Raw genomic sequence first — 24,943 nt, 5'->3', positions numbered from 1 at the left:
TGTGACGGAGTTTCGCTCTTGTTACGGGGGCTGGAGTGCAATGGTGCGATCTCGGCTCACCACAACTTCTGCCTCCTGGGTTCAGGCAATTCTCCTGCCTCAGCCTCCTGAGTAGCTGGGATTACAGGCATGCACCACCATGCCCAGCTAATTTTTTTTTTTTGTATTTTTAGTAGAGACGGGGTTTCACCATGTTGACCAGGATGGTCTCGATCTCTTGACCTCATGATCCACCCGCCTCGGCCTCCCAAAGTGCTGGGATTACAGGCTTGAGCCACCGCGCCCGGCCTCCAAAGATTTTTAAGCAGTTCCTTTCAGTATCAGGATTCTGTCATCCCAGTGTAGCCCTTTTCAAAATTTAGGGGAAATATTTTTTGCCTTATAGCCTATTATAAAGCACCTTTTTGATTATGAAAGCGACATAGGCTAGGTGTGATGGCTCACGCCTGTAATCTCAGCACTTTGGGTGGCGATGTGGGTGAATCACCTGAGGTCATGAGTTTGAGACCAGCCTGGCCAATGTGGTGAAACGCTGTCTCTACCAAAAACACACATACAAAAAAAAAAAAAAATTAGGCAGGTGTGGTGATGGGCATTATAATCCCAGCTACTTGGGAGGCTGAGTCAGGAGCATTGCTTGAACCCAGAAGGCAGAGGTTGCAGTGAGCCAAGACTGCAACATTGCACTCCAGCCTGGACAACAAGAGTGAAACACCACTTCAAAAAAAAAAAAGTAACATAAATAACATATATTCATTATGAGAACTTTAGAAAATGTAATAAAGCAGAAGGGTGATGTGATTGCAGCCTCGCCGGCCTCGCTATATCTGCCATTTTCAATTGTCAGAGTCTATTGACTGTGATCTTGCTGCGTATATGTACCTTTGTTTATATTTGATCCTTGGCACCCAGCCTCCTGGACAGAAATAAAACTGGATTGTTGGGTATATTTGGGAAGTGTGCCAGAATTGGTGAACAAAGAGTCCTTATGTTGCAGTGTGCTGTATAGTAATGGCCTTCAGCCTCCTCTTCATACAGTAGCTGGGGAAAATGTCAGAATATAATTGCCATCAGATTTCATTGTGAACAAGGACTCGCTGCAGAAAATAATGGAAAGGATGGTTAACTCTTTTATCTCCGAATATTGAATGAGATAAATTTCTAGATGCCGTTCTCTGTTTTTATGTCATTGGACCAATGTTCTATATAAATAATTAAGAGGTAACCATTTAATAGTCTGTAACAATCAACCTCAGTACTGTCACTACAATATTACATTCTGCAAATGTTATTCTGTTGTGTCAGATACCAAATTTTAGTGAGGTATCTCTAAGGTGCATCGCAGAAAACAAATTACTCACGTTCCTTTCACTGTGATTTGGAAATGATTTAATCTTTATAGAATGAGACCCTTTTTGGACTCTTTTTTTATTAAAATGGCTCAATTTGTGTTGATAAGGAAAAAAATAAAACATAATAAAGCATAAATAATATAATAGAAATCACTGGCTGGGTACGGTGGCTTGGCCTTAAATTTTTATTTCACATGTTTTTCTTGACCCTTTGACACTTTCTATCTATACAAAGTTCTAATGTATTGCAGCAAATTATGTAACAGTTAACATCAACATACCAATGTTTCATAAAGCCCACAAGCAACAAGACAACTGAGGCTGTTGGGAAATACCTGGGGGAGAAGGTTGCAGATGGCAAGATTTGTTTGGACGTGGCAACCAAGCTTCCTAAGCTGTGACCTTGGAAAGTGTTATGAGTAGCTGGGCACAGTGGCTCATGCCTGAAATCCCAACACTTTGGAAGGCTGAGGTGGGCAGATGACCTGAGATCAGGAGTTCAACACCAGCCTGGCAAACATGGTGAGACTCCCATCTCTACTAAAAATACAGAAATTAGCCAGACATGGTGGCTTGCTCTTATAATCCCAGCTACTGAGGAGGCTGAGGCAGGGAATCACTTGAACCGGGGAGGCAGAGGTTGCAGTGAGCCGAGATCAAGCACTTGCACTCCAGCTTGGACAACAGAGTGAGACTCCATCTCAAAAAAAATAATAATGTTCGCATGTAACCAGAGGGGAAGAGTCAGCTCTTTTGGTGATCACATTGTCCTTGCTGCCTTAGGCTGAGGTTGCAGTTAATTAAATTTCAAAATATTTTCTTCCATCCTGTATTTCACAATTTTCTGGATCTAAATTGAGGACTTGCTATTTTTCCTATGTGTTTCATCTGCTATCTTCCTGACCGGGGAGAGCTTTGTGGATCCAGATGATTCTGGTAATAAATTCCGCAGGTCCTGTCAATCCCCTCTGCTGTGGACTGAATTGTGCTTGCCAAAAATTTATGTGTTGAAGCCTTACCCCTAGTGTGATAGTATTTGGAGCTGGGGCCTATGGGAGGAGATTAGATGAGGTTATGAGTGTGGGGTGCTCATGCTGGATTAGTGCCCTCATAATAAGAGACACCAGAGAACTGCTTTTGATTTCTCACTCCCCTGACCCCAAACCATGTGAGAAAGCAAGCCCTGCCAGAATTCAACTGTGCCGACACCATGATCTTAGACTTCCAGCCTCCGGAACTGTGAGAAAATGTCTGTTTTTTGTTGTGTTGTGTTGTGTTGTGTTGTGTTCTGTTGTATTGTGTTGTGTTTGAGAGAGTCTTGCTCTGTAGCCTAGGCTGGAATGCAGTGGCGCAATCTTGCTCACTGCAACCTCTACCTCCTGGATCCCGATTCAAGCAAGTATCCTGCCTCAGCCTCCCGAGTAGTGGGATTACAGGCATGCGCCCAGCTAATTTTTGTATTTTTTTTTTAAGTAGAGATGGGGTTTCACCACGTTGGCCAGGCTGGTCTTGAACTCCTGACCTCGTGATCCACCCACCTCGACCTCCCAAAGTGCTGGGATTACAGGAGTGAGCCACGGCACCCGGCCCTAGTATCTGTTTTTTAAGCCATCCAGTGTATGGTAGAGTTGACCCTTGAGCAACACAAGGGTTAGGGGACCAACCCACCACAGAGTCAAATCCACGTATAATTCTTGATGCCCCCAAAACATAACTAATAGCCTACTGTTGGCCACAAGCCCTACTGATAACATAAACAGTTAATACATCTTTTGTATTGTATACTTTATTCTTACAAAGTAAGCTAGAGTAAAGAAAATGTTATTAAGAAAATCGTAAGGAAGGTAAAATATATTTACTACTCATTAAGTGGAATGATGAGGATGAAGGCCTCACAGTGAGTAGGCTGAGTTGGTGTTGCTGTCTCAGGGATGGCAGAGGCAAAGGAGGGAAAGGGGAAGCAAGAGAGGCAGGCACACACGGTGTAACTTCAGAAAAACACATTGTGAATTGTCTTTTTTGCTTTTTCATTTCTCAAAATTTTTTCTACACAGTACAATTCTTCTCCAACCATTTGCTTTAGTGGCAGTCTCTGTATCATAGAAAGGTCCATTGTTGTAAAATAAGTCAAACGTGGCTAGGCACGGTGTCCCACACCTGTAATCCCAGCACTTTGGGAGGCTGAGGCAGGTGGATTACCTGAGATCTGGAGTTTGAGACCAGCCTGGCTAATGTGGTGAAACCCTGTCTCTATTAAAAATACAGAAATTGGCTGGGCAAGGTGGTGCACACCTGTAATCCCAGCTACTCAGGAGGCTGAGGCTTGAGAATTGCTTGAACCTGAGAGGTTGAAGTTGCAGTGGGCAGACATTGTGCCACTGCACTGCAGCCCAGGTGACAGAGCAAGACAATGTCTCAGGGAAAAAAAGAAGAAAGAAAGAAAGAGAAAAAGAAAAGAAAGAAAGAAAAAGAAAGAAAGAAAGAGAGAGAGAGAGAGAGAGAGAAAGAAAGAAAGAAAGGAAGGAAGGAAGGAAGGAAGGAAGGAAGGAAGGAAGGAAGGAAGGAAGGAAGGAAGGAAGGAGGGAAAGAAAAAGAAAGAAAGAAAGAAAGAAAGAAAGAAAGAAAGAAAGAAAGAGAGAGAGAGAGAGAGAGAGGGAGGGAGGGAGGGAGGGAGGGAGGGAGGGAGGGAGGGAAGGAAGGAAGGAAGGAAGGAAGGAAGGAAGGAAGGAAGGAAGGAAGGAGCAGAACAACCAGAAATCACTTTTTTTTTTTTTTGAGATGAAGTTTTGCTCTTGTTGCCGAGGCTGGAATACAATGGCGAGCTCACTGCAACCTCCACCTCTCAGGTTCAAGCGATTCTTCTGCCTCAGCCTCCCGAGTAGCTGGAATTACAGGCACAGGCCACCATGCCCAGCTAATTTTTTGTATTATTAGTAGAGATGGGGTTTCACCATGTTGGCCAGGCCGGTCTCAAACTCCTGACCTCAGGTGATTCGCCCTCCTCGGCCTCCCAAAATTCTGGGATTACAGATGTGAGCCACTGCACCCTGCCTAAGAAATCACTTTTTACTGTGATGCATAATTTACTGGAGAGATGAACTGCTCGCTCAGAGTCACACATTGTTTTAAGCAGGTACTCACAACACTTGAGCTCACCACAACAGCAATAGGAAATGGCTAGGAAATTATTACAGTAGTATAATATACACCACTGTTATTGTATACGGTTTTAATACTGCATCTTTACATTTATATACATTTCTCTTGACTTCAAATTGTGCCATGTGCTGTCTGTGTATGTGTGTGTACATTTTTATGAACTTTAACTTTTTATAATAGATTTGTGTATATTTTATGGTAGTAAATGATAAAATAGATTAATACCCATGTATTTTATGTATTCATGACATACCTCATTTTTTCTTATTTCGATATTTCCAGTTACATAGTTCATCTGTATTTTTATTTTATTTTTAATTTTTATTATTTTATTTTATTTTGAGATGGAGTCTCGCTCTGTCACCTAGTCTAGAGTGCAGTGGCACAATCTTGGCTCACTGCAACATTTACCTCCCAGGTTCAAGCAATTCTTCTGCCTCAGCCTCCTAAGTAGCTGGGACTGCAAGCATGCACCACCACGCCCAGATAATTTTTGTATTTTTAGTAAAGATGGGGTATCACCATGTTGACCAAGCTGGTCTCGAACTCCTGATGCCAGGTGATCCGCCTGCCTCTGCCTCCCAAAGTGCTGGTATTACAACCATGAGCCACCACACCCAGCTGCTCTGTATTTTTGTCACAAATCTCAAAAGTTTATTTCAATATATTTATAGGGGAAAAGCCCACATATAAGTGGACCTGCACAGTTTAAACTCATGTTGTTCAAGGGTCAACTATATTTTGTTATCACAGCCAGAGACTGGGCCAATTAAGACACCTCCTTTATCCCATTATCTCATAACTCCAGTATCCTCAATTCTCACTTTCTTGTCACATAGTAGCATCACCAGGTCACATGGTTACTCACCCTCCAGTGCCTTTGCATTTGCTCCACAAGCTGCGGTAAGTCCCACCTGACCTCCAACCCCCACACTTTCTACAGATTTGAATATGGCCTCCTCTGGGCCCTCCATTCCCCATTCATCAAGATATGAAAGACAGAGAGAGACACTAATATTTAATAAAGCAGTTAAAACCATAGGCCCTGAGGCTAGAATGTCACAGTTCTATCCTCTGTTAATTCCCTGACTTTATGCAAGTAATTCAATCTACCTGTGCTTCAGTTTCCTTATCTGGAAAACAAGGTCATTACATGAGTTAGTCTATCCAAAGTACCTGGAACAGTGTCTAGCACATTACAAGCATTCAGTAATTGTTTATTTATTTATTTTAGGCAGAGTCCCACTCTGTCACCAGGCTGGAGTTCAGTAGCGCAATCTCGGCTCATTGCAACCTCCACCTCCCAGGTTCAAGTGATTCTCCTGCCTCGGCCTCCCAAGTAGCTGGGACTACAGGCAAGCACCACCACGCCCAGCTAATTTTTGTATTTTTAGCAGAGACAGGGTTTCACCATGTTGGCCAGGATGGTCTTGATCTCCTAACCTCATGATCCGCCTGCCTCGGCCTCCCACTCCTGGGGTTATCAGGAGTGAGCCACTGCGCCCAGCACAAACATTCAGTAATTGTTGCCATAATTAATACTCTGTCCCAGGCACAATGCTAAGTGCTTCATATGTAGTATCTTATGTAATTCTGATTGCCATCTCTTATTACATATAAGCAACATCCCTGGCCACTCTGTCGTTTTATCTTATTTTATTGTTTTGGTTTGTTTGTTTTTTGTTTTGAGACAGGGTCTCGCTCTGTTGTCCAGACTGGAATGCAGTGGTGCCATCATGGCTCACTGCAGCTTCCACCTCTCCAGCTGAGGTGAGCCTCTTGCCTCAGCCTCCAAAGTAGCTGGGACCACAGTTGCACACCACACCACCAACTAATTTTTTATTTTTAGTAGAGACAGGTTCTCGCTACATTGCCCCGGCTGGTCTTCAACTCCTGGGCTCACGAGATCCTCCTGCCTCGGTTGGGATTACAGGCGTGAGCCACCGTACCCAGCCATCTTATTTTATTGTCTTTATAGTGCCTACTACCTTTCCCATATAACACCCCATTTATCAGTTTTCTTCTTTATTGTGTCTCCCCAACAACCCTGCATGCCTGAAAGCTCTTAGAGATAAGGGACTTTGCCTTGTTCACCACAAAATTCCAGTGCCTAGTATATACTCAGTAAATACTTTTGAATACATGTATCATCAAATGAATGCAAAGGAGAGATGAGGCCAGGCACGGTGGCTCATGCCTGAAATCCCAGCACTTTGGGAGGCCGAGGTGGGCATATTACTTGAGGTCAGGAGTTCGAGACCAGCCTGGAAAACATGGTGAAACCCCCTCTCTACTAAAAATACAAAAATTAGCCAGGCATGGTGGTGTGAGCCTGTAGTCCCAGTTACTCAGGAGGCCGATGACAGAAGAATCGCTTGAACCCAGGAGGCGGAGGTTGATAAGCCGAGATCAAGCCACGGCACTCCAGCCTGGGCCACAAAGCGAGACTCCATCTCAAAAACAAATAAATAAAATGAGTGGTGAACTTGCTAGGCCAAGGTCACACAGCAAGTAAGTGACAGAATCAGGATTTGACATCAGGTCTAGATGGTTCTAAAAATCAATACTTGTTTTACTTCTGCTTCCCCAGAGCAGCCACAGTTGGGATGAAAAAGCTGTAGTGGGCAGGGAGAGGGGGTGGATAACATTCAGCTCCCTAAGCCAGAGCTTCCCCTCTATCCTCCCCCTGGTCAAATGACATCACAGCTGGCAGAGTCCACATTGATATCCAAGATGCTTTCAGGACTAGCAACCCAACTCCAACCTCACTCACAACTTCCTACCTCTCCACATCTAGGGAAGAGTAAATTTGTCTGATAAATCCCTGGGAGTTACATAATTGATTAAAAGCTACATGTATTTCTTCTTTTGATATTAATCCAAAGAGGACACGCCAGTCTCTATTCACACAGTATTTTCTCACACTTTCATAACACAGTATTAGTAATCTTTTTTGATAGTTTAATTTTTGCCAATCTGAGAGATGCAGCTGGAGACTGCAATATTCTAAATGTCCCCAAATTGCTGCTGGGGAAAACTTTTTAGGTGACAGTAAAACCTAAGATCAGTGCTTGAGATAGTTTGCAGATCTTGTACGCCATGAATCAGCTGACATTACCCAGATCGATAAACTGGCTCATCTGGTCTTGTGGCCCCCACCCAGGAACTGACTCAGTGCAACAGGACAGCTTCAGCTCCCTATGATTTCATCTCCCACCTGACCAATTAACATTCCCCACTTCCTGAGCCTCTACCCGACAAATTATGCTTTAAAACTCCAATCCCTGAATTTTTGTGACCAGTCTCTGCTCTACATAGTATTTTCTCATACTTTCACAACACAGTATTAGTAATCTTTTTTGATATTTTAATTTTTGCCAATCTGAGAAATGGAAAAGAACTCATTTTCTTTTAGGTTAATTCAATTATGAGTGGGACTCTGCATCTTTTCTTGTTTGTTAGCCATGTATAAGCTGTTCTTTTTCTGTGAGCTGCCTGTTTGGTCTTTTGCTAATTTGATTCGAGATTCTGCAAGAGGACCTAGAGCAGCCCCTAAGCCCCATTTCCGTCCGCTCTTCTCTCCCCACCATCAGCCCCTCCCCGTCTTCTGCTCGGTTCTCTACTGCCGCCTAGTGACAGGGGTTAGTCTTACCACAGGCCTCCCAGACGGCAACTATTGACTGTCCCTCCCTGTCGATAAACTTCCTGCTGAAATCATGCCCTTGATTCCTAGGTAGGATCGCCAGGTTTAGTTAATAAGAATGCAGGACCTCTCGTTAAGTTTGAATTTCAAATAAAAAATACCTTTTTAATTGTGACATGCTTTCATCCAAATTTAACTGAGTGCCCTGTAACTTGTCTGGCAATCCTATTTCAAGGCTTCCCATTAAATTCCAGTCCCCACTCTCACCATGCCTTACTGGCTGTCATTCTCAGCAAGTTTCATTCTACTACATTCCTCCCCAGTGTTTTCCTAAAAGGCAGCTTTATGCCGTACATGAATCACTGTTGTTAAGACCTCGTCTCTGGCTCAGTCCTGGAGCTGAATCCTAGCTCTAACCACTTCGCTAATTTCTTTTAAAACTATCTAGTCAGAACTTAATCATTTTATTGCACAAGTTTTTACAGTTGCCTTCTATTTATGTCAAGTTATAGTGAATTCCCAGATTTCTTTTAAAAATAGACTTAATCTTTAAAAACATGAAGAAAAGTCACTGAATATACAGATGGTAAGTGGAAATGGCAAAAGTCCTAAGGCAGCTTCTGAAATGATTAAAGGTTAAGAAATACTGTCCTGTTCCCATCCTGGGAGTCAACACAGATCAGCACGGTGCTGCCTGAAACAGTGTGCTCCTTTTTGTGGCCCTGGTTTCAGGAGGGACCTTCATAACTCAGAGGGTGCCTAGCGGAGGAGGGAAAGCTCAAGGATGTGTAACTGTTTCATTTGGGAGCTGTGGCAGGGTAACGGCCCAGTGGGTTTTCCTTGCCTGCACCAAGCAAAGCAGATGTATCAAGACAGGACAATTAAAATGCAGAAGGAGATTAATTCATGCAGAACTGGCTGTACAGGAGACCAGAGTTTTATTTACTTATTTATTTATTTATTTTGTTTTTTGAGATGGAGTTTTGCTCTTGTTGCCCAGGCTGGAGTGCAATGGCTCGATCTCGGCTCACCGAAACCTCTGCCTCCCAGGTTCAAGCGATTCTCCTAGGATTACAGGCATTCGCCACCATGCCCGGCCTCAGAATTCTATTATTACTCAAATTAATCTCCCCAAAATTTCAGGGGTTGGAGATTTTAAGGATAATTTGGTGGGTAGAGTCTGGGGAAGTGGGGAATGCTAATTGGTCAGGTGGGAGATGAAATCCTAGGGAGCTAAAGCTGTCCTCCTGCACTGAGTCAGTTCCTGGATGGGGGCTACAAGACCGGATGAGCCAGTTTATCGATCTGGATGTGTCAGCTGATCCATCAAGTACAGGATCTGCAAACTATCTCAAGCACTGACCTTAGGTTTTACTGTCACCTAAAATATATCCCCAGGAGCAATTTGGGGAGGTGTAGAATCTTGCAGTCTCTAGCTACCTAACTCCAAAGCCATAATTTCTAATCTCCTGGATAATTTGTTAGTCCTGCAAAGGCAGTCTAATCACCAGGCAGGAAGAGGGTTTATTTGGGGAAAGGGCTGTAATTGTCTTTGTCTTAATCTATAAACTAAATTCCTCCGAAAGTTAGTTCAGCCTATGCCCAGATATGAACAAGGACAGCTTGGAGGTTAAAAGCAAGGTGGAGTCAGTTAGGTCAGGTCTCTTTCACTGTCATAATTTTCTCAGTTACAATTTGTACAAAGGCAGTTTCAGTGGTGAGACTGTCAGAGACATATTGTGAACCAGAGCAACTCCACCTTGAATAGGGCTGGGCTGCATTCCCAGGGTGTTAGGCATTGTTAGTCGCAGGAGGAGATAGGAGGTTGGCACAAGATACAGGTCACAAAAACCTTGCTAATAAAACAGGATGCCGTAAAGAAACTGGCCAACACCCACTAAAACCAAGATGGCTATGACAATGACCTCTGGTCGTTCTGACTGCTCATAATACACAAATCGTAATATGTTAGCATGCTAAAAGACACTCCCACCAGAGCCAAGACAGTTTACAAATGCCATGGCAACATTCAGAAGTTACCCGATAAGCCGGGCGCGGTGGCTCAAGCCTGTAATCCCGGCACTTTGGGAGGCCGAGGCGGGTGGATCACGAGGTCAAGAGATCGAGACCATCCTGGTCAACATGGTGAAACCCCGTCTCTACTAAAAATACAAAAAATTAGCCGGACATGGTGGCGCGTGCCTGTAATCCCAGCTACTCAGGAGGCTGAGACAGGAGAATTGCCTGAACCCAGGAGGCAGAGGTTGAGGTGAGCCAAGATGGCATTGCACTCCAGCTTGGGTAACGAGTGAAACTCCTTCTCAAAAAAAAAAAAAAAAAAAGAAGTTACCCTATATAGTCTAAAGGGAGGAGGAACCCTCAGTTCCCAGAAATCCCTGCCCCATTCCCAGAAAATCCATGAATAATTCATCCCTTGTTTAGTTCTAATCAAGAAGTAACTCTAAGTGTACTCAGCTGATCAGTCTATGCCGCTGTCGTGCCAAAGAGGAGCCAATCTTTTATTCCTTTACTTTCTTGATAAAGTTGCTTTCTCTTTACTCTGTGGACTCACCCTGAATTCTTTCTTGCACAAGGTCCAAGAACCCTCTCTAGGGGTCTGGATTGGGACCCCTTTCTGGTAAAAAGAAGACCTAAGTAGGACAGGGAGATGTCTATATATGGTGGTGGAGAAGGATATAGGAAGTAAAGAAGACAGAAGAGGGGACAGCCCAGAGCAGGTGGCTTCAGAGCACCTGCTGGAGCAAAGAAAGGATGGAAAGCAGAGGGAGGTTTTTGACCCAAAAGAAGTAAGAATTTTTCAGTGGATAGAAAAGGAAACTTTCTGCTAGTTGTAGTGTGTCACGTCTGTAATCCCAGCACTTTAGGAGGCTGAGGCAGGAGGATCTCTTGAGCCCAGGAGTTTGAGATTGGCTTCACAACATAGTAAGATCCTGACTCTACTAAAAAAAATATATATATATGTCAAACACGGTGGCTCACACCTGTAAACCCCAGCACTTTGGGAGGCCAAGGCAGGTGGATCGCCCAAGGTCAAGAGTTCAAGATCAGCCTGGACAACATGGTGAAACCCCACCTCTACTAAAATTACAAAAATTAGCCAGGTGTGATAGTGTCAACCTATAGTCCCAACTACTCGAGAGGCTGAGGCAGGAGAATCACTTGAACCCGGGAGGCAGAGGTTGCAGTGAGCTGAGATCATGCCACTACATTTCAGCCTGGGCAACAGAGCAAGACTCTGTCTCAAAAAAAAAAAAAAAAAAAAGAAAGAAATTTTAAAAAATGGCTGGGCACAGTGTCTCATGCCCATAATCCCAGCACTTTGGGAGGCCAAGGGGCAGATGGATCACCTGAGGTCAGGAGCTCAAGACCAGCCTGGCCAACACAGTGAAACCCCGTCTCTACTAAAAATACAAAACTTAGCAGGCAATAATGGCAGGTTCCTATAATGCCAGCTAAGTCAAGAGATTCAGGTGGGAGAATCACTTGAACGCAGGAGGCAGAGGTTGCAGTGAGCCAAGATCGCACCACTGCACTCCAGTCTGGGCCACAGGAGCAAATATCAGGCCGGGCATGGTGGCTCATGCCTGTAATCCAAGCACTTTGGAGGCCAAGGCGGGCAGATCACCTGAGGTTGGGAGTTCAAGAGCAGCCTGACCAACATGGTGAAACCCTGTCTTAAAAAAAGAAAAAATCCATCTCAAAAAAAAAAGAAACAATTATGAACCAGGAAAAACTCACCAAACTGCAGGCACAAGGGCACATTGGTGGGAAAGGAACTGCTTGCAGAAAGAGAAGGTGGTTCCTAGAACAGCCACAGCAGATGATAAAAACTTCAGTTCTCCTTAAAGAAGTTAGGGGTAAACAATATCTCTGGTATCGAAGAGGTGAATATGTTTACAACCAAGGAACAGTGATTCACTTTCACAACCCTAAAGCTCAGGCATCTCTGGCAGCAAACACTTTCACCATCACAGGCCACGCTGAGACAAAGCAGTTGACAGAAATGCTACCCAGCGACTGAAACCAGCTTGGTGCAGTCTGACTAGTTTCAGGAGACTGGCTGAGGCTCTGCCTATACAATCTGTGGATGGAAAAGCACCACATGCTACTGGAGAGAGGATGATGACGAAGAAGTTCCAGATCTTGTGGGGAAATTTGATGGGGCTTCCAAGAATGCGGCAAACTGAACTGAGTTCAACTTCTGAAGATAAAACTTGAAGAAGCTGCTGGGAGCTGCCATTTTATATTATGATTGCTTTTTTAAGAGAATTTTGTTTATGGATCTGACAAAATCTAGATCTCTAATATTTTGCAGCTCTTTTCAGTTTTTGCTTACACACAATTCATTCTTTGCAGCTAATTAAGCCAAAGAAGCCTGGGAATCAAGTTTGAAGCAAAGGTTAATAAAGTTCTTAGCCTAGTTAAAAAGAAAAAAGACCATAAGAAATACAGATGAAACTCACAAACATAATATTGAGCAAAAGAAGTCAAAAAAGACATATACTGTCTGATTCCATTTATATAAAATTCAAAACTAGACAAAACAAATCTATGCTGTTAAAAATCAATACAGTGCTTTCCCTTGGGGTAAGGGTAGGTAATGACCAGAAAGAAGCTTCTGTGGGTATTGCTAAGGCTCTCTTTTGTGATCTGCCTAGTGAAGTGTATTGACTTTGTGAAAATTCATCCGTACACTTTCAATTTGTTCATTTTCTAGTATGTTCGTTATACTCCAATTAAATGATTTCTTAAAAGTCAAAAATGGCGAGGAATAATACCCACAATCTTACAATTATAAATAACTACTGTTATAATTTTGGAGTGGATTAATCTGGGCAATTTCTACACATATATACACATAAAAATAGACCAGGTGTAGCGGCTCACACCTGCAGTCCCAGCACTTTGAGAGGCCGAGGCAGGCAGATCAACTGAGGTCAGGAGTTTTGAGACCAGCCTGGCCAACATGGTGAAACCCTGTCTCTACCAAAAATACAAAAATAAGCCAGGTGTGGGGGTGCATACCTATAATTCCAGCTACTTGGGAGGCTGAAGCAGGAGAATCTCTTGAACCTGGGAGGCAGGGGTTGCAGTGAGCTGAGATCACACCATTGCACTCCAGCCTAGGCAACAGAGCGAGACTCCATCTCCATTGTCTATTATGTGTTTCACCTATCACCTAATTTTTTTACTTATTAATACAAATCTTAAACACTGTTTCATGTACAACATTATTCTTAGTGGTTAGAGTATCACATATGCAAACCACAATTAATTTAATAATCTGTCTATAGCTGAACATTTAAGCTATCTCTACATGTTTGCTATATCAGGAATACTTGGCAAAAAGTATTTTTAATTCGTTTTTATACTAGTTATCCATGATCTTATCCTTGCATTTTTGCTGGGAACTTCTTTTTTTCATACCTCACTTGTTCTTTCCTCTTCACCCCCTTTCTCCTTGCTAATTCGATGATGCTCAAACATACCTAAATATCTATAAGGGTTTAACTCTTGGTCACTTTACAAAAATAGAATCAGCCAGACACAGTGGCTCATGCCTGCAATCCTAGCACTTCGGGAGGCCAAGGCAGGAGGATAGCTTGAGGCCAGGAGTTCCAGCAACCTGGGCAACTCGGTGAGATCACATCTCTATACTAAATAGAGAAATTGGCCAGGTGTGGTAGTACACACCTGTAGTCCTAACTACTCAGGAGGCTGAGGTAGGAGAATTGCTTGAGCTCAGGAATTTGAAGTTATAGTGAGCTATGATCTCACCACTGCACTCCAGCCTGGGTGATAGAGTGAGATCTTGTCTCTTGAAAAAAAAATCACATGCTTTCCTCTGAAGTTTGCTGTTTTCATCTTTCCAAAGCTCATAGAAACCCCTTTAGAGCACTTGATATGGCTCTAACATACACACACACACACACACACACACAGAGAGATGGAGTCTCCCTCTGTCAGCCAGCTGTAATGCAGTGGTGTGATCTCGGCTCACTGAAACCTCCACCTTCCAGGTTCAACGGATTCTCCTGCCTCAGCCTCCCAAGGGGCTGGGATTACAAGCATTTGCCACCATGCCCAGCTAATTTTTGTATTTTTAGTAGAGACGGGGTTTCACCATGTTGGCCAGGATGGTCTCGATATCTTGACCTCGTGATCCGCCTGCCTCGGCCTCCCAAAGTGCTGGGATTACAGGTGTGAGCCACTGCGCCTGGCCTCTAACATATATTTTAAGTAGCTGCCACAATATCCAATAGGATGAATATACCATGGTTTTAGTCATCTTTCTCCTATTGAGAACACCCAAGTTATTTATTGGGCTTAAACATTACAAAAAATTCTGCAATAAATGTCATTGTGTGTATGACTTTATTGCCTCTTCCAAATTCATCCTTTTTGATTGCTCTGTAAATAACAGTTCTGGGCCTTTGAAGTATTTTTCCTTTGCAAGTGATGCTGAAGCTTAGTCAGTAGAGGGCGCTAGAGACATTAAAGAAGGAGAGTCTGTTGCTTCCTGGTTCCTGTGTGCTTCCTTAGCCGTCTCCTTGCTGTCAACTTGGTGTCTTAGTCCTCTGTCTGGCTCCTGCAATGCATGGCAGTTTGGGAACCAGCAGCAGCAGCTTCCTCCCAGTACCTTCCCCCAGGTAGTTTTTGTGGTTGTTGTTGTTATTGCTGCTGCTGTTGTTGTTAAGATGGAGTCTCGCTCTGTCACCCAGGCTAGAGGACCGTGCGGCGATGTAGACTCACTGCAACCTCCATCTCCTGGGTTCAAGCGATTCTCCTGCCTCAGCCTCCTGAGTAGCTGGGATTACAGGTGCTAACCACCATACCCAGCTAATTTTTGCATTTTTAGTAGAGATGGGGGTTTCACCATGTTGGTCAGGCTAGTGTCGAACTCCTAACCGTGTGATCCCCACCCCGCTCCTCACCTCGGCCTCTCAAAGTGTTGAGATTACAGGCTTGAGCCACAGTGCCTGGCATCAATGTATTTCTCAAATGTATTTGATTGCTGTCTCATGACTCCCTAAAATGCATAAAATCAAGCTGTACCCCAATCATCTTGAGCACATGTTCTGAGGAGCTCCTGAGGGTTGTGTCACAGTCCATGTTCACTCATATTTGGCTCAGAATTGTGGGGTACAGCCCCACTAGGGTCGTGGGGTGTCCCCTATTGCTGTGCTGAGGCTCTGGATCTGAGAAGGAAGAAGACAAGACACCAAAGGACTGAAAAAGACAGCTGGGCTGTGGGGGGCAATGCCACTTACAAGCGGAGACAGGCAAGGAGCAGGGTAGTGAGGTCATCATAAGGATAGTGATAGGGTCAAGACAATCACCTGAGCAATAAACAAGGGGTCCACCCCCATTAGGTCACCTAGGCTAGGAGGTGGGCAGTGTGCAGCAAGGGATCCACCCCCATTAGGTCACCAAGGCAAGGAGGCGGGCCGTGGGCAGTGAAAGGGTAAAGTGTGCAACATCTCTTATCTAGGGGCAGGCTATTTCTAAGGAATTCTATAGGAGGATGCTTTGAGTCAGCACAGTAGCTAGAGAGTTAACAGGTTAAGCAGTCACCAACGCGAGATTATACTGGAGGGGTTTTAAACCCTCAGACGCTCACGGGATTGCAGGATACAGAATGCTGCCGCCTGGGCCAAATTCTTGTCCTGGTATAACTGTTTTTCCCTTAAATCATGCTCTGCACTGTGTCTGCTCTAGACATTCCTCTGACTATAAACTAAGATGTAATTACATATATATATATGGAAATAACTGAGTAGTAAGGTATTCTTCAGGCACTAATTGTTCCAACTGTAAACTAATATGTGATTATATATAAAGGATTATATAAAAGGAAATAACTGGCTGGGCGCAGTGGCTCACTCCTGTAATCCCAGCACTTTGGGAGACCAAGGCGGGTGGATCACGAGGTCAAGCGATCAAGACTGTCCTGGTCAACATGGTGAAACCCCATCTCTACTAAAAATACAAAAAATTATCTGGGCATGGTGGCTCGTGCCTGTAATCCCAGCTACTCGGGAGGCTGAGGCAGGAGAATCCCTTGAACCTGGAACGTGGAGGAGGTTGCACTGAGCCAAGATCGAGCCACTGCACTCCAGCCTGGTGACAGAGCGAGACTCTGTCTCAAACAAAAAAAAAAGGAATTAAAACTTTTTTTTATTCCCTGAAAAAGGATTGTACACCCTAGGCATTATGTGTACTATGTTTGAGTGATATGCTGTTCCCGCCTCATCTAGGCTTGGATGGAATGGTTTCTTTGACTTAATCACTTGGGAAATGAAGATTAGATTACATTAATTAGGTTATAGCCCTGGGGTTGGTCGTGCTACCCTAGAGTTTAGGAGTGAGGTCCATCCCACCCAGATGGAATTTCTGCCATATGATGGGAGAGGCAGTGGGATGGATGCCAAAGAAATAAAATATGCACTGCAGATGTGAACAATTTAAAGAAGAAAAAAGCCCAACAAATTATCAATTAGCATATGAAAAGATGCTAGCTAGTAATCAGGCATATGCAAATTAAGACAATGAGATACTTTTCACCCATGAAATTGACAAAAATTTAAGTTTTATAATATCCAGATCCAATGAGATACAGAGAAAAGGGTGCTCCAATATATTGTCGGTGGGAATCTAAATTGGTATGTCCTTTTTGGAGGACAACTTCGTAGTCGCTATTAAAATTTTAAATGTACATGCTTTCATCCCCCGAATCCAATTTCTAAGTATCTAAATATCTAACATAGGGAAACATGATCAGTATTTGCACAAAAAAGCATGTGCAAGGATATTCGATAACAAACATTTCTAAGCAGCCTTAAATTCATTAATAGTCCTGTGGTTAAAGAAAGCATGTTAAATACATACTATGGGCCAGGCACAGTGGCTCACGACTGCAATCCCAGCACTTTGGGAGGTCAAGGCAGGTGGATCACTTGAGGTCAGGAGTTTGAGACCAGCCTGGCCAATATGGTGAAACCTCATCTCTACTAATAATACAAAAATTAGCCGGGCGTATTGGTGGCTGCCTGTAATCCCAGCTACTCAGGAAGCTGAGGCAGAAGAATTGCTTGAACCCAGTAGGCTGAGGTTCCAGTGAGCCAAGATCATGCACTGCACTTCAGCATAGACGACAGAGCCAGACTTTATCTCAAAAAAAATAAAATAAAGTAATATGGAATATGATGCAGTAGTTATACAAAACCAAGTAGATCAATTTGTAGTGACATGAAAAGCGCTCTAAGACATATTTTAAATTGAAACAAAACAAAACCCAAGTTACATCTTGCCTCAAACTGCTATGGCTGCCATAACAAAATACCACAGTCCAGTAGCTTAAACAACAAAAATGTATTTTCTCACAGTTCTGGAGGCTACAAGTCTAAGATTAAAGTGTCAGCATGGTTGGTTTCTTCTGAGACACAAATTGCTGTTTTCTCACTGTGTCCTCACATGGCCTCTTCTCTGGGCATGTATATATATCTCAGATGTCTCTTCCTTTTCCAATAAGGGCTCCAGTTCTATTGGATCAGGGCCCCACCCCAATGACCTCATTTAACCTTAGTTACCTCTTTTTTTTTTTTTTTTTTAAGATGGAGTCTGGCTCTGTCGACCAGGCTGGAGTACAGTGGGCTGATCTCCACTCATTGCAACCTCCACCTCCCAGGTTCAAGTAATTCTGCCTCAGCCTCCGGAGTAGCTGGAACTACAGGTGTGCGCCACCATGCCTTGCTAATTTTTGTATTTTTAGTAGAGATGGGGTTTCACCATGTTGGCCAGGCTGGTCTCAAACTCCTGACCTCCAGTGATCCACCTGCCTCAGCCTCCCAAAATGCTGGAACTATAGGCATGAGCCACCTCACTCAGCCTTAAGTGCCTCTTTAAATGCCCTGTCGCCGGGCGCGGTGGCTCAAGCCTGTAATCCCAGCACTTTGGGAGGCCGAGGCGGGTGGATCACAAGGTCAAGGGATCGAGACCATCCTAGTCAACATGGTGAAACCCCGTCTCTACTCAAAATACAAAAAATTAGCTGGGCATGGTGGCGCGTGCCTGTAATCCCAGCTACTCGGGAGGCTGAGGCAGGAGAATTGCCTGAACTCAGGAGGCGGAGGTTTCGGTGAGCCGAGATCGCGCCATTGCACTCCATCCAGCCTGGGCAACAACAGCGAAACTCCGTCTCAAAAAATAAAGGCCCTGTCTCCAGATATATTCACATTGAGGGTTAGGGTTAGGGTTTTGTTTTGTTTTGAGACGGAGTTTCGCTGTTGTTACCCAGACTGGAGTGCAATGGCGCGATCTCGGCTCACCGCAACCTCCGCCTCCTGGGTTCAGGCAATTCTCCTGCCTCAGCCTCCCGAGTAGCTGGGATTACAGGCACGCGCCACCATGCCCAGCTAATTTTTGTATTTTTAGTAGAGACGGGGTTTCACCTTGTTGACCAGGATGGTCTCAATCCCTTGACCTTGTGATCCACCTGCCTCGGCCTCCCAAAGTGCTGGGATTATAGGCGTGAGCCACCGCACCTGGCTAGGGTTAGGGTTTTAATACGTGAATTTGGGGGTGACACAATTCAGCCCATAGTACATATAGGTATGTATGTGTGTGTCTCATTTCTATAAATAAACCAAGGACACAAACCAAGTTATACATTTCAAATATACATATTCTAGATTTATATTGATATGTTAATATTATATGTTCTATGTATCACACATATATATATAGCACATTTATATATGTATGTTATATATTGTACATTAGGCATAATTGTATGTATGCAAACATCTCAGAAGCACACTCAGCAACTTGATATGGTAATATGCTCTAGGGAGGAGGGTGAGATTGAGTGAGGATGATGGGGGCTTTATGTTATTTTTCTGAGTGAGGCTTTATGTTATGTTTTTGTTTGAAACATTTTTTACATCAAACCTTATATACAAATACTGTGCCATACATCAAAAAGTACAAAACAGAAACTTGCCTAAGGATACACAGCCCTTCCAAGCCAGAGCCTGGACCTGCAATTGTCAAAGACACAGTTCATTCCATTCTTTCCTGTTCACACTGACTTTACCTTTTTTCCAACAGCCCCTACCCACCGCCCTGGTTATTGTGAATCTCTCACTTTTTCTTCATCACCAAGTATCTTGAAATATCACACTTGCCTGTCCTTCCTCACGCCCAGAGTCTCACTCTGTTGCCCAGGCTGGAGTGCGGTCCTGTGATTTCGACTCACTGCAACGTCCATCTCCCGGTTTCAAATGATTCTGCTGCCTCAGCCTACCAAGTAGCTGGGACTACAGGCGCCCACCACCATGCCCGGCTAATTTTTATATTTTTGTAGAGACAGGTTTTCACCATGTTGGCCAGGCTGGTCTAGAACTCCTGATCTCAGGTGATCCACCCGCCCTGGCCTCCCAATGTGTTGGGATTACAGGCATGAGCCACCTTGCCTGGCCTTCACTTACTTTTCTGACATTTCCTACCATTCTTCTAAATACACCCACTACGTGTTTTTCAACCCTTTAATATGCTTTTCACACACTACTAATGTTTTAGCTGGAATTCCAATATATCTAGAGTTGCCAGATGAATATAAAACACCTAAAGTTGAATTTCACATAAACAACAAATGACTTTTGATTTATATATTTCCAATTTAACTGGATAGGCTGGGCACGGTGGCTCATGCCTGTAATCCCAGTAACTTGGGAATCCAAGGCAGGCAGATTGCTTGAGCTCAGGAGTTTGAGACCAGTCTGGGCAATGTGGCGAAACCTTGTCTCTACAAAAAATACAAAATTTAACCAGATGTGGTTGTATACACCTGTGGTCCCAGTTACTTGGGAGGCTGAGGTGGAAGGATGGCTTGAGCCCAGGTTGACGTTGCAGTGAGCCGTGATTGCACCACTGCACCCCAGCTAGAATGGCAGACCAAGACCCTAACTGGATGTCCATATTTTTATTTGCTAAATCTGGCAACGCTATTCCCACTTTGTATCTCTAATACAGTTAGCACTTTCTGTTTTATGTAATTGTTACTTGTGTTCACACAAGTAGTTCTGCAGGCAGCTGGGCACGGTGGCTCACCTGAGGTCGGGAGTTTAAGACCAGTCTCACTAACATGGAGAAACCCCATTTCTACTAAAAATAGAAAATTAGCCGGGCATAGTGGTGCATGCCTGTAATCCCAGCTACTCGGAAGGCTGAGGCAGGAGAATCGCTTAAACCTGTGAGGCAGAGGCTGTGGTGAGCCGAGACTGGGCCATTGCACTCCAACCTGGGCAGCAAGAGCAAAACTCTGCCTCAAAAAAAAAAAAAAAAAAAAAATTCTGCAGGCAGGCAGAATATAGGGGTCTTTCTTTGTATCATCCATAAGGTTGGACACACAGTAGTAGTTTCCCAGGAAGTATTTGCTGAACTCAATGATATAATGTTTTATAAGGATACAGGAAAATTGCTCCTCTCATTCCTTACCTGATTCCCACCTCCAGCAGTTGTTCTTGATTTTTACTAACTAGGTATTAGTTACCTAATCCAAGTCCTTTTAAATTAGAACTCCAGGAGCATAGACTTGTACCAGTTCAAATGGGCTAACTGAAATATAGAGTCTAGTGTGGGTAATCTCCTAAGGGTTCTAGCCTTGGCTCTCCCATTGACTAATGGTATAATATTAGTCCAGTTATTTCATCTTTTCAAGCGTCAGCTTTTCATCTATAAAATAGTAACAAGAAATGCCTTATAGGTGCTCATAATTAAATCCGATAATCCATGTCAAGCACTTAGCATATAGTAATATCTTTTTTTTAAGCATATAGTAATATCTCAATGTATGCTAATTATTAGCATATTGAATCTTGGGAGCTTTCCACTTATCAATTTGGTTAATTTGGTCAAAAAATGTTTGTTGCAGTTTTTATGTGCATTAGCAGGGAACTGTGCTGATGATGGAAACAGTGACAGGTAAAATAGGCTTGTGCCTGTTCTCAAAGCTCTATCTAGCTCATATATAGCCAATAGGTTAAAAAAAGAACAAATATATAATTATAAACTGTAAAATGTTCCACGAAGGGAAATACTGGGGGCTGTAAGAATTTATAAAAAGGGCCCTGAGATAGCTCAGGAAGAGCTTCCTTGAGAAATGATAAATGGCATTAATTGAACACTCACCATATGCCAGTGTATTCATTTGCTAGGGCTGCCAATTACAAAGTACCACAGACTCAATGCCCTAAACAACAGAAATTTATTATCTCACAATTCTGGAGGCTAGAATTCCACGATCAAGCTGTTTGTACCTTGAGGTCTCTCTCCTTGGTTTGTAGATGGCTGTCTTCTCCCTGTGTCTTCACATGGTCTTCCCTCTATACCTGTGTCCATATTTCCTCTTATTAGGACACCAATAGCATTGGATTAAGGCCCACCCTTAATCCAATTCTACTAACAGTACAAAAATTAGCAGGGCATGGTGGTGGGCGCCTGTAATCCCAGCTATTCAGGAGGCTGAGTCCGGAGAACCACTTGTACCTGGGAGGTGGAGGCTGCAGTGATCCTAGAACAATGGGAAGCCACTGAAGGATCACACTACCTGCTTAATAGAGTACCAACTGAAAAACATTCAGAGACCTTACTGCTTTTTTTCACAGATGAGGAACCTGAGAGTTGTCACGATATTTGCAGAGTTGGCCTCCTGCAAGTGTGAACTATTTAAAAAAGGGGTATATACTTGAAAGGTACATAAAAAGCCGGGCACAGTGGCTCAGGCCTATAATCCCAGCACTTTGGGAGGCTGAAGCAGGCGGATCATCTGAGGTTGGGAGTTCAAGACCAGCCTGGCCAGCATGGTGAAACCCCATTTCTTTCTTTTTTTATTTAAGTCCCAAGAGAAGTGAAACCCCATTTCTACTAAAAATACAAAAATTAGCCAGGCATGGCAGGCACCTATAATCCCAGCTACTCAGGAAGCTGAGGCAGGAGAACTGCTTGAACCTGTGAGGCAGAGGTTGCAGTGAGCCAAGATCGCACCCTTGCACTCCAGCCTGAGCAACAAAGTGAGACTCTGTCTCAAAAAAATAAATTAGCCAGGTGTGGTGGCACAAGCCTGTAATTCCAATTACTCTGGAGGCTGAGGCAGGAGAATCACTTAAACCCAAGAAGTGGAGGTTGTGGTGAGCGGAGATTGTGCCACTGCGCTCCAGCCTGGGTGACAGAGTAAGTTTAAAAAAAAAAAGTAAAAAAGAAAGGTAAGTTTGTGAGCTCTATGCTATGCTGGACTCCCCAAAGGGAATAGGAAAGTTGAGAATTTCAATTCTGCCCTTGGACAAAGGTTTAATCTTGGTCTGTTGCTTGGGCTGCCTGAAATGGAGAAATTGCAATTCAGCAGGCATTGTCAACCTGAAATAATCAAAAGGATCAGAATCCAGTTTAAAAGAGTTATTGAAATGCAAAGCTGAGGATAGCCATCCGGGAAACACAGAATCCAAAGGAATGGGGTCAGTGCTCTGAAGCTGAAAAGTTAAGGTCTTATTTATATAGATAGAAAGCAAAGAAATTTAACAGGAGTACAAATTTCCATACAAGGCTGGTTTATGAGTTACAGCAATCTGCCCCCTCACCTTTTTTTTTTTTTTCCAATTTAAAGAGTGTATTTAACATTCCATCCTAGAGAGTAGGCTAGTCGTGAGGTGTCTGTGTAAGAAAAGTGGGAAGTTCATCTGTAATGATCAATAGTTAAGAGGGAAGGGGTCTTCTCTGGCTTCCTTGTTTTTGTTTTTGAGATGGAGTTTCGCTCTTGTTGCCCAGGCTGGAGTGCAATGTCACGATCTTGGCTCACTGCAACCTCCATTCTCTGGCATCCTCTCGTCTTTTACATTTTACAAAACAATGTAGGAAAGAAAGGCTAAGCTATAATCAGAGAAACAAAGACAGCTGCCTGTTATGTGGCTCAGGTTTCATAAAGACATTCACTTAAGGTATAAAATAATTTAAAGTTCCAACAGCTTTGGTTTTTGAATTACTTTCACAGCATTAAAGCTGTGATCAAAGAGTAAGAGCCAGTGGCTTTGCCTAGCATGTTTTAACACCTTTATTGACATATTTGCATACAGTATCATTCACCCGTCTTTTTTTTTTAACATAATGGGCTGATATTTAATATAGTATTTCTCATCAGGAGGATGTTACTCAGTTAATATAAAGTTTTTCTTTTTTTTTCTTTGCCAAATTCCAAATTGTCAAGCAACTGGGAAGTTTTTCACTTAATATTAAATCTCTTTTCCATGTCAATGTCTATTTTTTTTAACATTTTTTTTTTCTGCATTTCAGTATTAGATACACTGAACACATTTTTCTAAACGTTTTTCCCCCAGCAATAAAAGTTTCCCTTTTTGGCTGACTCTCTGATATCTAAATACAGTATTAACGTGGGAAACAACAAAACAAAAATCTAATAAAAAGATGGACAAGACTCCTCAACGATTCAGGAGGCAGTGATATAACCAAACAGTGGTGATTTCCTAAGATTCTGGGCAAGAACTTCCTTCTTCCTATTTCATATGCTTTGAGAATTCTAAAACTATGAAATATTACTTATGTAAATTTCAGCCATCTTTCTTCTTTGACCTCCTTTCTAACTAGCAGATACAAATTATAGGCTGCATTTCTCTGTCCATTATTTGTTGTAAAGAAAACATTTTTTTCAGCCAGGTGCAGAGGCTCACACCTTAGTCCCAGCACTTTGGGAGGCCGATGCGGGCAGATCACAGGGTCAAGAGATCAAGACCATCCTGGCCAACATGGTGAAACTCCGTCTCTACTAAAAATACAAAAATTAGCTGGGCATGCTGGCATGCGCCCGTAGTTCCAGCTACTCGGGAGGCTGAGGCAGGAGAATCACCTGAACCTGGGAGGTGGAGTTTGCAGTGAGCCGAGATTGCACCACTGCACTCCAGCCTGGTGACAGCAAGACTCTGTCTTAAAAAAAAAAAAAAGAAAAAAAGAAAACTTTTTTTTTTCAATTTAATTATGCTTGTTTCCATTTCATGGAAGCAATGAAAAATATAAAACTCCCTATTAACTGATTCTTGGGAACTTCCGGACACCAATGCTCAGGTTTAGCCTCTATAGCACAAAGGTGAGGTTTGATTCAGTAGGCCTTTCAAAGTCACATCTGTCCATTTCCTGCATATACCCACAAGCAGACACAAATGCCTGTAATGCTGAGAACCACACCTAACAAGAGGGCGATGGCATCACTGGATTCTTTTTGACAACAGGCAGCACCAAAAGCAGTGACATGAGGACAACAGTGTTGAAACTGAGGTCTTGATGTTGGAATCTTGAGGGCTGAAGGTTCCAAAGAAATGGTATAGATAGAATTCTATCTTATTTGAAATTTTCCCTTCCTGGAGCTCCGGATGCTGAGATTAAGAGGTTCCACCTAACTACCTTCAAGGAAGCAGCCATTACAGGAATCCATTCACCCGTCTTAAGTGCACGATTTTTGGTACATGTATAGGTGCAATCATCCCCACAATCCAGTTTGGAGGCATTTCCATCCCACCGAAAAAATCTTGAATACCTGTTTGCTATCAATCTCCTGGCCGGTTCCCACTTCTAGACCCAGGTTTGTCTATTTCAAGTGTTTTTACTAAGTCTAAAATGGCCTTACATATCCAAGATAACTCTCAACAGGAAGTCTGGACTAGGATGGCAATGACTATGAATATGAGGAATATATTCCATCTGT

At 43.2% G+C, this 24,943-nt stretch overlaps 1 protein-coding gene across 3 annotated transcripts in view; it reads right to left on the bottom strand.

Annotated features, from left to right (window-relative positions):
- Positions 1 to 975: 975 nt before the first annotated feature.
- The window catches only part of MISFA (mitochondrial sheath formation associated), a 56,284-nt gene continuing 32,316 nt past the window's right edge, over positions 976 to 24,943 (bottom strand). For 2 of the 3 annotated variants that reach the window (XM_035265983.3, XM_078340739.1), the window contains one exon: positions 21,426 to 21,566. The gene's annotated coding sequence lies outside the window, so the exon portion shown is untranslated. Of the gene's footprint in view, positions 1,098 to 21,425; positions 21,567 to 24,943 lie in introns of those variants that run through there. The other variant, XM_078340740.1, reaches the window with a different exon arrangement.

This window comes from Callithrix jacchus, chromosome 10 (assembly GCF_049354715.1).
Source record: "Callithrix jacchus isolate 240 chromosome 10, calJac240_pri, whole genome shotgun sequence".
Taxonomy (NCBI): Eukaryota; Metazoa; Chordata; class Mammalia; order Primates; family Cebidae; genus Callithrix; species Callithrix jacchus.
This window is presented reverse-complemented; position numbering and strand designations above follow the sequence as displayed.